The sequence below is a fragment of the Alexandromys fortis genome, unplaced genomic scaffold (genome assembly GCF_014885135.2).
Source record: "Alexandromys fortis isolate MF-2015 unplaced genomic scaffold, M_Fortis_MF-2015_v1.1 scaffold_10, whole genome shotgun sequence".
Taxonomy (NCBI): Eukaryota; Metazoa; Chordata; class Mammalia; order Rodentia; family Cricetidae; genus Alexandromys; species Alexandromys fortis.
This window is the reverse complement of record NW_026067895.1, coordinates 16,819,579-16,834,587: the sequence shown is the minus strand read 5'-3', so window position 1 is coordinate 16,834,587 and position 15,009 is coordinate 16,819,579. Positions and strand designations below refer to the sequence as shown.

General features: G+C 37.6%; 1 protein-coding gene across 1 annotated transcript in view; it reads right to left on the bottom strand.

Annotated features, from left to right (window-relative positions):
* Pten (phosphatase and tensin homolog) overlaps positions 1-15,009 on the bottom strand; it is a 49,393-nt gene that overhangs the window by 18,041 nt on the left and 16,343 nt on the right. Inside the window, exon 2 of the mRNA XM_050160972.1 lies at positions 13,284-13,328. The gene's annotated coding sequence lies outside the window, so the exon portion shown is untranslated. The remainder of the gene's footprint in view (positions 1-13,283; positions 13,329-15,009) is intronic.

Genomic DNA, 15,009 nt, shown 5'->3' with positions numbered 1-15,009 from the left:
GAGCAGTTATCTCACCCTTGAGACATTTTTCTTTATAGGATGTATCAACTGCTGGACTTTTCTGCACCGTTCAAAACCTAAAGCATTGTTTAGACATCAAGAATACAATGCTATATTTTATGATTAGCTTGTATATTAAATCTGCACCATGTCTATATGTCAAGACCTAGTCATAGTATTTCGAGAAGCTATGCAAAGTCCACAAGATTTTCAAAACAATATGCCAAATGTCTCCTCTTTTAAAGTAAGAAGAAAAAGATTCCTCACCAGAGCATAGTTTTCTTCAGCTTGTTATGGTACCTTCACAGTTAAAGTTAAGAAAATACAGAAAAAAAAAAAAAGAAAGAAAAAGGCCATTCAAGTAAAACCAACTCCACACAAACCACAAAATGGATTTTTAAAGTGTTCCCCTCCAGTCATCTACAATCACAATCACACAAATGCAAATCCACAGGCTCAACCTAAATGACAAGTGGGTAAACGTGAGACTGGGGGGATTCTTAGCTGGCATACAAAATGCTAGGTTAATTATGGAATTTTTTATTATGGAATTTTAAGCAAAATTCCATTGTGTGTACTGTCACAAGCTTTAGAATGAAATCACTCAGAGTAATCAATTATATTTATTAATTATAAGGTACTCTAAACGGCTATCATCCTCATCTGTTTTCTTGTGATGAAAACAAGCTCAAGCATCCATCATGTCACTGCTGCTCTGATCACCGGGCAGATGAGGGTGCCTTTAAAGCTTGTTTTACTATTTATTTGTTGTTAATAATGTGTCTCATTATGGCACTTCCACACACACGGGAATCACTGCACTTCCTACTGACTCATCTCCCTCCCCCAGATAGCTGCTTCTGCACTGTGTCATGCAGCTGACTTTCCCCTCCCCATTTTCCCTTGAAATCTCCTCTTCCCCCAAAGGTCTCCTTTCTAGTTTGACAGTATGCACACATGCACACCTCCAATCTAGGTCCTTCACATGAGAGAAAACAACTATCTCTTGATTTCATTTTCTTTACATTTAAAGTTTTAAGAAAATTAACTGCAAAAACTGTAAGGAAATGCTCAGATTATATTTACAAGACAAACCATTTCACCCTGTTTTTATTAAACACATTTGTTTGTAAAGAAAGACATAAGACTGAGGAGCCTTTCAAACACTATCAGCATTACAGAACCTTTCAGCAGAGCCTGGAAAGAGGTAATATCCTCAACAGCTCAAGTTCTTCTGCAGTTCAGAACTTGAAAACTTGACCCTATACAAAGAAACTGAACAACAACATGGCGAGGGGCTTGCTTGTACTCTAAATGCTGTCATGTACGTATAATTCTGATCACAAGAGTTCACTTTTCTGGGCCTTTACATATTCTATAAAGAAGCATTTCTGAGGTAGGGGTATCTTGAGGCTTTTTATCTGCATCTGGCTTTCTAAAACTATTGCAACTTAAAATGCAAATAAAACCATTTAGCAAAACACGGCCTGGTCAACAGCATCTGTTCGTAAACTCTTTCCTGTCTTTAAATAAATGAACGAATAAAGGTAGGAAATGTGTATAAGTTTTTTTAAAAATCCATGTATAATTTATCCAAAACACTGTTTCAGTGTATTAATCACATACATCAGGTAAGCACAGTAAATCCTACTGATGTAACGGTAAGATGCTAAATTACTTAAGGAATCTCCTTATAATGCAATAGCTAAACATCAGATGTACCAGCCACATCTCTAACAATGTGGACCACTTTGCATTTTCTATCTACATTAGTCTATCATCTTCATTTGGGGGCCATGGTAAAGAATGGAGAGTGCCTGCTGCCCAGAGCAGTTCTACTAAGGACACAGGTATCCCATTTTATTAAATGACAGTAGGGCTTCACATTTCACTCTCACAAATACTTCCTTAACTGTCTTTGCAGTCTGGCCCCACTCTGTCATATTCCCCAAGACTTCCTGTCATTTCCACAAACACCCTCTCTTCCTCTCTAGAGGCAAACAAGCTATTGTTACCAGGTTATAATAGTCTTTGCACTGGCAGATTAACATGACCTCACTTTCTGACCTGGGCCTCCTGCACCTAACCTGAACCCCGTACCTAACCTGGATCCTGTACCTAACCTAAACCCTGCACCTAATCTGGATCCTGTCCCTAACCTGCATCTTGCACCTAACCTGATCCTGTACCTAACCTGCATCCTGCACCCAACATGCATCCTGTACCTAACCTGCATCTTGCACCTAACCTGGTCCTGTACCTAACCTGCATCCTACACCCAACCTGCACCCTGTACCTAACCCGCATCCTGTACCTAACCCGGACTGGAAACAGAAAACTTACAGGAAAGTTTAAGTGCCTCTGAACTCTACTCTTATCCTTGAACATGAGGAAGACTTTCCCAAGCCCTAGGCTCAATTCTCACCATCACAAAAGAACAAGTGGAGAGAGAAAAAAAGGGAAAAAAAGTAAAGCCAAATATCTGAGGCTCTTAATGGCAGGAGAGAAGGTTAATACAGTCACAGGACCTTAATCAAATAATCTCATCTACTTTTCCAAAAATAACATTTTTCTCTAAACTATGAGACAGGCCATAAAATGCATACACATTATAAAATGAATAAATAATCAACAAATATTATAGAGCCCTATTTGAAAAGGTCAAGAAAAGGTTTTGAAAATGGTGACATAGCCTTGCTTCCCTCTATCTCCCAGGCCCCACCACCAAAATATATAAATAATTTTTAAAGATCCTCTTTAAGAAAGAGAAACTTTGCCTGGTACTAGAAACCTAGTCAACTGATGGGCAGTGGTAGTACACACTTTAGTCCCAGCACTTGGAATGCAGAGGCAGGTGGGTCTCTGAAGCCAGCCTGATCTACAGATCAATTTCCAGGACAGCCAGGGCTTCAAAGAGAAACCCTGTCCAGAAAAACGGAAAGAAAAAAAGAAACAAAAACCCTAGCCCAACTACCTGGGGTCAGGGAAGCCATGGATCTTGGAAAAGAACTTAAACCACTAATTTACTAAATAAGCATAATCCCTAACTACATTCTAAATATTTATTTTTATACCAAGAGATAAGTATAGTCCTCACCCCTCATCAAGGTAATTTCTCTTTGCAACAGGAAACCATTACAGAAAACCACAAGAGATCAAAATGCAGTTTCCAGGCCCAACTGAGACATCCATAACACAACTCCTGTACCTAAGGCTTGGGGATCACTGCAGACAAGGGGTTAGAAAGACTAAGAGTCGGAGGATCAGGGACTTGGTTGAGCTACACACATAAAGTCTCATCAACATGACTTCCCAAACATGAGTTGAACAAGGAGGACAATAGATGTTAGTGTGGAAGGGGAAAGCTCACTAGGTCTCAACCCTAGAGAAAGATCTACTGGCAACTAAGGAATGTTGAGAGGGGGAGGTATATTCTTCCACTGGGAGGAAAGAGTACAATTGGTTATCCAATACCAATTCAGTGGTCAGCACTGAAAACATAGATCAGCTGATGGTATTTACACATACACACACACACACACACACACACCACTCATAATTTAATTATAATCTCAAAAACCTGTATTGAAAAAAAATCTCAATGTTTTAAAAAAAAAAAGTCAAATAAAAATGGCTAAGAAAGATCTGCTCTTGAGGAAGAAACCTCCATACACAACCGCTTTACCTACACCTCTGCATGGACCACCGTAGGCATGCTTTACCTACACCACCTCTGGTTCTCCTGCACCAGGAAAGGTAAATGATCTCTGCCATGGTATTTATGCTCACTGCTGCACTGGGCAACAAGATCACATTAATCCTACAAGAGCCTTGTCTACTGTTACAAAAAGTTTTCCTACTAATAAACACAAGTTTTAAATTATATCCTATGCAGGATTTGTTATGGAAAGCCTACTTCTGTGAAAGACCCAAATTCATGAGAGCCAAGACTTTCAATCAAGAGATTCTCAAGACACTTTGTAAAGAAACAGGAGCATAACAGGGATGACTTCTATTTATGATCCAAAACTGAGCTAGATAAAATTAGGACTTAAAAGAAAAATAAAGAAAGAACGGGGGTGGGGGGGTGGGGGGTGGATAGAGAAAGGAGGATGAGAGGGAGACAGAAGGGAGAGTGGCAAAAGAACAAGTTTAATACTAGAATCAATTTTCAAAGTTGTCTTACTTCCTAGAGCAGCCATGTACAACTCTTTGACATTGCAAAATGATGTTGTCCTTACAAAGTCCACACTCCAGAACCATGCAATTGGATTACAAAAGATTGTAAACAGTCCAACCTTTTGTAAATTTATGATCTTGTGTTGGGCCATATTCACTGCTACCCAGAGTTTTTCAATTTATCTGGAGTAGTTTAGGCCTTTTCTTTGGAGAAGAAATGCACAAAACTTCTTTGTATCAAACACTTTTCAACTTACTTTCCAAAGAAATGGGTCCTCTAAAAAAAGCATTACAAGAATTTGCTTTTGCTTTAAATTGTACTACTTACTAAACATGTCATTCATTTTCAACAGTCTTTAGTTTTCTGAATCAATGAATCTTTGATTAGTTAACTATATTAAAATATTCATACCAGAAAATGTTTTTATTTACTATGAAATTGAATATCATGCTTTACTAGGTAATGGCATCCAAGTTATCAGCAAAATACATCTTGTTTTCATGTATGCCTCTGAAATATCAAGATTACAATTTTTATAAATATATCCTTTTATTTAATTAAGCCTTATAAAGATTTCCATTATAATTAGTGGGTAAGTTTGCTAGTATTATTAGAAAACAGCAACATGAGGAAAAACACTCAATGAACTGATTACAAACTGGAAGCATTGGCATATTTCAATAATTGCTACACTTCAGAGGGTCAGCCTCAACTATATAGAAAGATCCTACCTCAACAAAATAAAAAGATTTAAAAATAGGTATTAGCTCATCTCTTAAAGGGAGAGATGTATACAAATAACTTCTATTAGTTAAAAATAGGACCTGAACACTTAGACTGCACAGCATAGCAGAAACAGTCAACAGCATATAGCATTGTGTGCTTAGCAGTTGCCAAGCAGATCTCAACTGCTCTCCGTACAGGGAAGCCAACGGGTGAGGGATATAGTAAGTGGATAAAGCTGTGGTAATGACAATGTAACATTTCTCAAAATATCACCTGGGCGCACTGTTAAGTGGATCAGACTTTTATTTTTCAGTTAAATCTCATTAAAGCAAGAGGGGAAAAAACCTGTTTCCCACTAAATTCTTGGGTCCACAAAGAGGGAAAGGAAAATTAGTAATACAGCTTACCTTTTTGTCTCTGGTCCTTACTTCCCCATAGAAATCTAGGGCCTCTTGTGCCTTTAAAAATTTGCCCCGATGCAATAAATATGCACAAATCATGACACCAGTCCGTCCCTTTCCAGCTTTACAGTGGATCGCTGCAACATGATTGTCATCTTCACTTAGCCACTGGTCAAGATCTTCACAGAAGGGTTTGATAAGTTCTAGCTGTGGTGGGTTATGGTCTTCAAAAGGATACTGTGCAACTGTTGCAAAAAGATAACCTCAGTGTAAGAAAAGATATCCTAAATTTTTCATTAAAAAGTAGGTTAACTTTAAAAATGTTATATATAAACTTACTGCTACTTAAAAGAAGCCTAACTTTAAGGAAAATTTAACTTACTGCTTATTAACCTAGCTTTTTAATAAAAGCCTTTTATTAATTCTTAAATGTACTCATTAGCCAAGGAAACATTCACAACCCAAGTGTTGTGCTCTTTGCTCTACAGAGGAGAAATCTGCTACACGAAGGGAACATGACACAGCATATCAGTACAGCTGAATGCAAATGGATGTCACCCAGGCCTCTTGTCAAAGAGTAACTTCTAACAGAAGGAGCAGTAACAGACATTACTGCATCACCACAAAACGTGTTCTAAGGAAAGTATAGATTATTAATAGAGTCAACTATGGAAAAGACTGATGTTATACCTAGTAATAAAAATACTATTATGATAAGTTATACGAAAATATATTATTATTATTATTGATTTTTCAAGACAGGGTTTCACTGTGTGTAGTTCTGGTTGTCTAGGAACTCTCTCTGTAGACCAGGCTGGCCTTGAACTCATAGAGATTCACTTGCCTCCGGCTGCCTATGGGTCTTATTTTTAAAATAGTCTCACAAATACTGTAACTGTATATCCATAGCTTGAAAAGCATATATGTGCATATATATATCCCCTGAAACTAATGACTCATAAAAAGCATAAAACTAGTAAAATTTACCAAATTCAGTTTCAGATTATTTTCACATGAATTAAGAATCTAAGCTATCTTCAGACAGGCAGAGTTGAGCTTTGTGGGGGTGGTGCTTTTGTCTAGAAACAAGGCTTCGGCTCTAGCCCTCTTCACTTTTATCTCACTAGGGTCTGTCTTAATGCTTCTCTACAGAGATTCTTAAATTCTAACGAGAACTCTAGGGATGTAACTCAGTTTGCCAAGTGCTTGCTTAATCCCTGCTCTGCATAAACACACAGCTGATGATGAGGTGAACATCTGTAATCCCAAAACTTAGGAGGTGAAACCAAAAGGACCAGGGATTCAGAAGTCTGAAGTCACCTCAGTTACACAAAGGAGTTCAAGGCCACTCTGGGACACTGAGACATTGCCTTAAAATTTAAAAAATAAAATAATAATCCTGATGGATATTGTTCTAGTTATCTGCTATACTATCTAATATGCAGAAATTACGATATATCTCAACTGAGCCATCATAAAGTGGGATAAGAACTGTTCACCTGATCCCCTCTGTGAAAGGAGAGCTCTCTGGTACACGAGGGCACGCAGTTACAAGGTAGCAGGCTAGCTTTCACTCAATCATCTGTCCAACTGTGCCCCCATCTTATTTCCCCAGTGGCATACAAGACCATTCAAGAGAGTCGGTTAAAATGTACATTTAAAATTAAGTAAACTTCAACTGTGGTATGCTTCCTAAAAAGCAGTAGCTTACATCTATCCTACAAAAGAAACATTCCTAGTAAATTGTTCTTACTCGGTCCTTCATGCTTCACAGTTCTCAGACCATGGTTAACGTGCATGCTGGATGACAAACATCAATCCATCCTTTACAGTGTCCATGGTAGTCTCTGCAGGCTCTCGGACAGAATGAACCAAGCTGCTCTATCCTTTCCTCTTTTATGTCAGTCTTCTATAGAGCAAACTTAAAACAGTTCTGCTGTCTTCCTGTAATTGTTTTGGGGCACCAACTGCCCCAAAGAGTCAGTAAGTTTCCCTTATCTTAGTTTAGCCTAGTGATCTCCCCTGATTCTCAATCTACTCTTTGATGTAGCTTTCCTGACAATTTTGGTAGATTTATATAACCTAAAGAACAACTCTGAAATTAAATCCACTTTTTAAAGCAAAGGCCATTCTTAAGATTTTTATCTCAATAATCCGATAACTATCAACGAGGCAGTAGAAGATAGTCTATTTGTCTTAAGTTACACAATACACTATGGTTACATTTATACATACCTCTGCAGTTAAATTTGGCGGTGTCATAATGTCTTTCAGCACATCTACAAGAAAGTTTAAATGTGGCATAAAGTTACCTTTCAAACTTTAAAGGAAGAATAATTATCCCAACATTTATTCACCTTTATACTATGCCAGGCATTCGGCTAAGTGTTTTTATGTTCACTATTTCAGTTAATTTCAAGAATGCTTACATAGGCACCATTATTATTATTTGATAATTAAGAAAACCAAGGCTTAACAAAAAGGTTAAATGCATGCATGCAATTAGAGTACATATATTTGTTCATACAGTTTGTGACATCAACACACAACACTAGGAATTCAACTGCACTGGCCCTGTACATTTCTTGGATGAAGACTGTACATGCCTTTAAAAAGTGTTTATTTCACAAATACCTGTGAATAGCTACTTTTAATATTATTTTTATCTGCAGATGATCATATATAATCTTAAACCATTATTTAAAACAGACATGCTAGAGACAGTGAAAACAAAAGAACAAAGAAAATGTAAAAGACAATGGACTGATACTAATTTACTTAACATAATGCTTACTAAAAATGGTAAGCCAAACCTTTATCCTTTTATATACAAATGTCATCTTTATCAATGATCTCAGTGTACAAATTTTAGTATCAGATCACAATAAAGTAACTAAGTAAAACAAACCGAATCAGAATAGCAAAAGCTGGCAGCATTATATCTTCACAGTAACACTAGCGGCTGTTATTATGCAACTGGCTCCCTTTAAATTAACAGACTATGAAATAAAGATTAATGGGCTCAAGGGGGCACCCCACATTTTAGTGGGGTCAGCAGCATCCTGGTGACTCCAACTACCAACAAATCAGACATTAAAGAATTACTAAAAGCTAGGAGTGTTGGTAAACTGTGACAGGAAGATTGCATCGTTAAGATCAGTCTGCTATTCAGTGAGTTCTAGGCCAGGCGGGGCTCAAAAAAACAAGAAAGGAAATTACTGAAAACAAAAGCTAGCATTTTAAAACAAATAACGTTCCATTACTCCTTAGCCCAAAAACCCAAATCCCGAAGTTTTAAGTATGTAATCTCAGTTTTAAGAGACCAATCCGAGGCTGCTTAATAACACAGTTACATCCAGGTTCACGCCGAGTCCTAGCCAATCCACCACATGGTTACTTGGGTAACAAAAGGATATGCTCCTCTATCATTTTTTTTTTGAAAGCTGAAAATTTCTACATATGGAAATGTAGCTGATCCAAGATTTCCAAATAAGCAGCTGTGTGTGGACTTGCAGTATGTATCTGGAATCTACACAACTCCTCAACTTTAAAGTCTCAAAACCAATTCACATGAAGACTGAACAACTCATACATGAACTACAGCCCATTGGATTTCTAACTGGTCAGACTGAGGCAAATCAACTTTTGTATTATCATACAAAACAAAAGAAGCTTTTTCCTTTTAGTGTATTATTAGTGTATGTATTGTTTCGCTAAAGAAAAAATTTTATTAGATAATGAAATATGCATCCATGCTAAATAATCTTGTGTTTGCTTATATAAAAATGAGACAGGAAGAAGAGAACTGACACACAAAAGAGAGCATTTACATTTTCCTTTCCTTCTCATTTGTTTTTTCTGAGTCAGAATCTTATATACCCAAGGCTGGCCTTGAACTCCTCTTCCCACTACCTCCCAAGTGTTGGAATTCCACGCAGGGCAGCCAGGATCTGCTCTTCTGAGAGACACAGTGGTAAAGAACCCATAGTGGAGCATAGACAGGAATCCTGGAGACACTTAGTTGTCTCAATCTCCCACGCTTGTTCAGGACTTCCAAATGGCTGGTTTAGGGTCTGGGATAGCACGTGCCTAGCAGGTGCAAAGAGGGCTACACCCCAACAAATAAAAGAGTACCCCAGAGAAAGACAGAGCAAATACTCTCAAAAGCCTGTTTTAGTGGGAACTGCTTAAGATTACCATCACAAATGGTTCTAATGGATCAGTTAAGATGATGATATGGAAGCGAAAATAAAGACAACTCAATGTCTATGAAATATACACACCTTACAATAACATTTGTGTTCTCATCCTCACAATCATGTGGCAGTTTATATCCCCCACATACAAAGAAGAAAAAGCATGCAGCTCTGAGAGGGCGAGCATGGTCAGCCACACTACATGCTGAGGCCGCACATGGAACAGTGCTTAACAGAAGGGTCAACAAGGAAAGAAGACTTCCGTCTTATTAAAAATCTCTGCTATATAGCCAAAATTCACATAGGTGTTTTTTTGTTTCTTACGGCATGTTAACAGTAAGTCACTCAACATACTAAAATGAAAGATAGCAAATAACTGAGATTTAAAATTCTTTATAATTAAAACTCAAATGACATCTTTGTCCTTACCTTAAATTGGCTTATAGGAAAAGAAATGAGGAAGCAATAAAAGAGAAAGGTTTTAAAAGGTGGATACAGACCGTAGAGGAAGGAGCAAGGTTAAAGAGAAGTTTGCAGAGAACTAAGACTCCGTGGGTAGGAAGCTCTCTTCTTTACTCTTTACAATAAAGCTATTGCTCTACTTTACAAAGGAAATTTTTGTTTGTTTGCTGTTCCGGAGCTCACACTGTAGACCAAGCTGGTCTGGAACTCACAGAGATCCACCTGTCTCTGCTTCCCTGAGTGCTGGGATTAAAGGAGTGCATCACCAACACCCAACACAAAGAAAATCTTAACAGATAAATAACAAACCTAAATATTTGCCAAGAACTATATCAAATACTCATGAAAATAAAACTTAAAATTGTATATTCTCTAACATGGAGAAACAAAAAATGAAACATCATTCCAAAAAAAAAAAAAAGACTAAATAACGAGTGTTGCCCTTTCTTAAAATAGTTAATGAATATCCAAGGAAACTCAAATATAAACAAGTGATTATCAGAAAGCTTCTAGAAGGAGTTCTTTGTCCATACACAACAGCTGTCATAAAAAGTTTCATAAACTACTAATTATGGGTATGTCCGATGAAAAATAAGATTTTCAAATATTCCAAGAAAAAATACATACCACATATAATTGCGATCCTAAGACAAAAAGAAGTAAAACAAAAATATCTGCTGTTGCTAGTCTCAGTTACCTAAAACCAGACACATAGAAAGCAAAGGAAAAGAAGTACTAGAAATTAAAACAGCCTGGCCATGGTGGTGCGCACCTTTAATCCTAGCACTCAGGAGGCTGAGGCAGGCAGATCTCTGTGAGTTTGAGCTCTACTCTACAGAGTGAGTTCCAGGACAGTCAAGGCTACAGAGAAACCTTGTCTCAGAAAAAAAGAAAGGGAGGGAGGAAGGGAGGGAGAGAGGGAGGGAGGGAGGGAGGGAGGGAGGGAGGGAGGGAGGGAGGAAGGAAGGAAGGAAGGAAGGAAGGAAGGAAGGAAGGAAGGAAGGAAGGAAGGAAGGAAGGAAACTAAAACACTCAATTTCGTAGATGTTGAAACTTTTGAAGTGAATAAAACATGGAGAAGAAAAACAAAGACCTGACAAGCAGGCGTGGGTAACCTGTTACCGGATGTAAAACTATGTGTCATTGGCCAACTCACTTAACTTCCCTAGGCCTGATTCACTATCTGTAAGGTAAGAAGGTTCTACTAAATGATCTTTCAGTTCCTTTGCCATTCTGAAAGCCTCTGTACAGGTGACATGGGAATAAGTTAATATGCACTAAAGGTTATTCTCACCTAAAAAAAAGAGATAGTTCCTTAAATTGCAAATCAAATGCTTAGAAACAGGGAGTCAGTTTCTAGGCTCTGACTGAAGGTCACCTTTAACCATTTTAAAATAGAACAAAGGAGATAGCATAAACCTAATCCCTAAATTCTAGAAGCAGGAAGCCACTATACACGGGAATGAAAAGAATTTCCTCCCTGTTCTTTGGATATGTCAAACAGGCATAAAATTTCAACACAGGCAAAACGTGTCTTCTAGTGTCTTTCTACTTCCCTACTGGGACTCTAAATCTCCAGTCCTGACAGTGCGAGTCCGAAATGATTCATTTAATGAATTCCAGCTTTCAACAGTTCTTGTCCTTTTTTTAGTCAGCTTCCCAATGCAGCTGTTCAACACACAGTTTTGTGGCTGTCCTACGCACCTTTTATTATTATAACCCCACCTAAGCCAGCAAAAACCACCACCTGCCAAAAACAATTTATCTCCATATCTCAAAGACCACTTGCCATGCTCTACACTCCTCAGCCTAATAGATAACCCCTATGGATTTTGATTAGCAGAAAAGCCTAATTGAAATTTTTCAAGATCTTCAAATGTATGTATATGCAATGAAAGATATAGCACATATAACTGCAGCCCTAAAATTGAAAGAAAGCAAACTCCTGGTGTTGTTAGCTTGTCTACTCCAAACCAGGTGTGTAACAGGGAGGAGGAGAACAAAGAAGGTATCAGAAGTAATCACATCTTAAACATCCCGCCCTTTACAAAACTTTCCTATGGGGCCCAGTTCCTATGTCTACAGCTTCCACTGCTCAGTCCTATAATACTCAGCTTAACTTTCACATTAACTATATGCCACTTGAGGACTGAAAGTATCCTTCTGAGCACTATAGCTATATATTTTATGATGACTAAAGGGATGCCCCTAACTAAAGGGCTCCACCTTTCTGAATCTGAAGTCAACAAAAACTACAAAAAACAATATTGACTACTGCACATCAATACTGCTAACTCTTATCAAAATAAAAATATTATTAAAGATTGAAAGAAAAATAACAACATTCAGCAATTTAACAAGGCACAGAAAATCCTCTGGATAAAAATTCAAATGCCTGCCAGACAATGGTGGTAACACACCTTCAATTCCAGCACTGGGGAGACAGAGGCAGGCAAATCTCTGTGAGTTCGAAGCCAGCCAGGTCTACAGAGCAAGTTCCAGGACAGTCAAGACTACTTAGAAAAACCTTGTCTCAACAGACCCCCCCCCCCAATCAAATGCCCACTGGAAGCGGAGAATACTTGCGCTTATACTTGATAAAGTCTATAGAAAATAAAAATTGCTAATAGGTATTTAACAATGCATAAAATTCCCCTGCTGTATAAATTATAGATATAAGTCAAAAGGCATATAGAGAAATGATAATTTATACAACTTTTAAAATTAAAAAAATGCTCAGTATTTGGGGAAAATAAGAAAGGTGTTCAAAGACAAAAATGTTTAATGCTTTTTTTTCTTTTTTCCTTTCTCTTTTTCACATCTTTACTCCAAAAGTCAAAAGAAAGCACAGGTTTAAAGACAAGTCTACAATTTCTAAAGGAAAATCCCTAAAATCCTACACCAGACAATTAAACAATGCTGGGTAACTTCTTTAGATTATACACAAAGAATATTCAAATAGCTGTTTCAATTGACCAACAAGCACAGAGGACACAAAGTCTGTCCACCCTGGAGTCTGCCTCCACAGAAGCCATCATTAACATTAACAGCAGCTCTGCTGTGGATTACATTTCAAATTATCACATGATTATGGGCTCAAGGATGGGCTAGATGCCAAGTCTTTTAAGGCAGATCAAGTAGCATGAATCTGCCAGCACTGCTGCAGCTCTACCACACTTTCTAGATTCAACAACCCTCTCTATCGGACTTCAACTATTTGAGGAATCCAGTGCTATTCAAATATATTTTTAACTCCAACAAAGAAATAACTTTTACTTAGCTATTTTAGCATACATACAAATAAGAAAACATACTTACAGATTGTATATCTTGTAATGGTTTTTATGTTTTGAATCCAAAAACCTTAAAACAAAACAAACAAAAAGCCACCATTAACAAAAATGAGCTAACATTTCAAATTACAATAATATTAAGAACTAAAACATTTGATATTCTCCAATCTCAAATACTATTAACAACCCAAATGCATATCCTCTCCAATTTCATGTTATTTATTAATAATCATTACATTACATAGATTTATACAATCTGAAGTAGAACCGACTATATCAAAAACTATTTTCATCTCTTCTGTCTTCAGCCTAATAAATTAATAATAATGTCTTGAAAATGCAATCTTAGCAATTCCCATGTGCACCCAGCTCATACAGATTACCACAAAAAGCATAAGCAATAATGTACTCTTTTTTTTTAATTTTTTTAATATTTATTTATTTATTCTGTCTGTGGTGCAGGCCAGAAGAGGGCACCAGACCTCATTACAGATGGTTGTGAGCCACCATGTGGTTGCTGGGAATTGAACTCAGGACCTTTGGAAGAGCAGGCAAAGCTCTTAACCTCTGAGCCATCTCTCCAGCCCCAATAATGTACTNNTTTTTTTTTTTTTTTTTTTTTTGGTGGTGGTGGTGGTAGATAAACCTGAACTTCTGACCATGCCCCCATCCCTCCATCCCTGGAATACTGGGATTACAAGTATGTGTCACCAAACTGGTTTTATGCAGGTCTGGGGATTAAACCTAGAGCCTCATGCATGTTAGAAAAGCATTCTACCAGTTAATCAGGCCCAACATGAGTTTATCAAGATGAAGGAATAAATAAAGTCAATAAAATTGACTTAAAAGAAACACACATATCTTTATGTAATTTAAAAATGCCAAAAATATCACAAGACCCCAAAATCTGCTAGAAAAGAAATAGCATAAAAACAAAAAGGCAAAGATACTACCATTAACAGCACCAGCTTCTAAAAATAACTACACTAAGTCTGATCTTCAGGAAAAACTACTTCCAGCCTAGAACGCTGTACCAAGACAGACTATAAACCACGGTGAGTAGATAATACAAGCATTGGTTAAGCTACAAGTCCTCCTGTTTTCCATACACTGTCACAGGAAGTTGTAAAAAATGCTGAGTGAAAGTAGAAAATCATGGAAAGGTGATGATAGGTTCTAGAAATTGGGGAAGCCCATTTGAAAGAGAAGAAATGAGAATCCCAAGAAGAATGGTAAGGGGCATCTCAGACAGGCTAGAAAAGGAAACCATTAGTTCACAATCAAGCAGATCAGGAGGAAACTCCAGGAGAGGGAGAGACTGATGAGCATCAAATGTGCTCAACCCCAGTGGCCGGCAGTGGTGGCGCACATTAATCCCAGCCCTCAGAAGACAGAGGCAGGCAGATCAGAGTTCCTGATAACCAACAACCAGGGCTACAAGAAGAAACCCTGGGGGTTGGGTGTCTGTGTGTGACACGACAAAAAGCGAAAGAAAGAAAGAAAGAAAGAGAGAGAGAGAGAGAGAGAGAGAGAGAGAGAGAGAGAGAAAATGTGCTCAAGCACAGTGAGATTTATAGAACTGAGGGCAGGCTTGTGAATAAACTAAAATAGAGAACATAGATCTTTTGCAGATATATTAGAGTTTCCAGCTTGGTGTTTCTATGGTTTCTGTGGGAGCAAATGAGTGTGTTTCTGAGTCTATGTGTTGCTTGTGTTTTCCTTTGGCTCTTTCTCTTCATTTTTTGTTTGTT